The 1,510-nt window shown below is 42.8% G+C and overlaps 1 protein-coding gene across 1 annotated transcript in view; it reads left to right on the top strand.

Moving 5' to 3' along the window:
- Window positions 1–1,510, top strand: part of BMPR2 (bone morphogenetic protein receptor, type II (serine/threonine kinase)) — a 230,212-nt gene that overhangs the window by 217,153 nt on the left and 11,549 nt on the right. The gene's annotated exons all lie outside the window — the stretch shown is intronic.

Raw genomic sequence — 1,510 nt, 5'->3', positions numbered from 1 at the left:
AAAAAAAAAAAAAAAAAAAATTGTGGAAATGGAATCTTACTATGTTGCCCAGGCTTGTCTTGAACTCGTGGCCTCAAATGGTCCTCCCACCACAGCCTCCCAAAATCCTGGGATTACAGGCATGAGCCACCATGCCCAGCCTAGATTTATAATTATTATTTTATGCTTTTCTCTCTTAAATAAGAAAAAAGGAAGAGTCTGGATGTGATAGGTCTCGCTTGTAATCCCAGCACTTTGGGAGACCAAGGCAGAAGGATCATTTTGGCACAATGGTGCCTTAGCCAGGCACAGTGATACTTGCCTGTAGTCCCAGCTACTCAGGAGGCTGATGGAGGAGGATTGCTTAGGTCCAGGAGTTCAAGGCTGCAGTGACCTGTGATCATGCCACAGCACTCCAGCCTGGGCAACAGAATGAGACCCCTTTTTTTTTTGTTTTTGTTTTTAAAAAGGAGTTAGAAACCAAAAATATAATAATAGTGGCTTTTATAGTTACCTAAGTAGGCTTTTGGGTTCTACTTATTGTCTAATGTCCTTTGAGGACTCCCTTTAACATTTCTTGTAGGGCATATCAGCTTTTTTTTTTTTTTGAGACAGAGCCTTGCTCTGTCACCCAGGCTGGAGTGCAGTGGCATGATCTCAGTTCACTCCAACCTCCACCTCCTGGATTCAAGCGATTTTCCTGTCTCAGCATCCCAAGTAGCAGATATAGATATATACAAGTCTTTGTATAAACATATGGTTTCATTTACTTAGGTAAATACCTAAGAGTAGAATGGTTGGATCATGTGGATATTTAAAAACAAACCTAGCCTATTTTTTAAAAGGGAGTTAAAACTAGCTTTCCCCTGGCCAGGCGCGGTGGCTCACACCTGTAATCACAGCACTTTGGGAGGCCAAGGCAGGTGGATCACGAGGTCAGGAGTTCAAGACCAGCCTGGCTAACATAGTGAAACCCCGTCTCTACTAAAAGATTAAAAAAAAAACAAAAAAAACAAACAAACAAACAAAAAACAACCAGGTGTGGTGGCAGGAGCCTGTAATCTCACCTACTAAGGAGGCTGAGGGAGGAGAATCGCTTGAACCCGGGAGGCGGAAGTTGCAGTGAGCAGAGATCGTGCCACTGTACTCCAGCCTAGGCGACATTGCAAGACACCATCTCAAAAAAAAAAAAAAAAAAAGACTAGCTTTCCCCAAAAGGGAGACTATTGTAGGGAGACTATTGTTCATTGCTAATGAATAGGAATACTACAGAATGGGATTGTTTTTTGATACCACTGTTTTGGAACTAGTTTAAAGAAGAGATGTCTATAAGTTTTAAGGTTGGAATGAGGCACTCTTTTTTTTCTTCTTTTAAGGCAGAGTCTCACTCTGTCACTCAGACAGGCGTGCAGTGGCACGATCTTGGCTCATTGCAACCTCTGCCTCCCAGGTTCAAGCAATTCTCCTGCCTCAGCCTCCCAAGTAGCTGGGAGTACAGACGCAAACCACCATGCTGGCTTTTTTTTTTTTT

Source organism: Mandrillus leucophaeus, unplaced genomic scaffold, assembly GCF_000951045.1.
Source record: "Mandrillus leucophaeus isolate KB7577 unplaced genomic scaffold, Mleu.le_1.0 Scaffold146, whole genome shotgun sequence".
Lineage (NCBI taxonomy): Eukaryota > Metazoa > Chordata > Mammalia > Primates > Cercopithecidae > Mandrillus > Mandrillus leucophaeus.
Note: the sequence above shows the minus strand (reverse complement) of the source record. Positions and strands in the feature narration are given on the sequence as shown.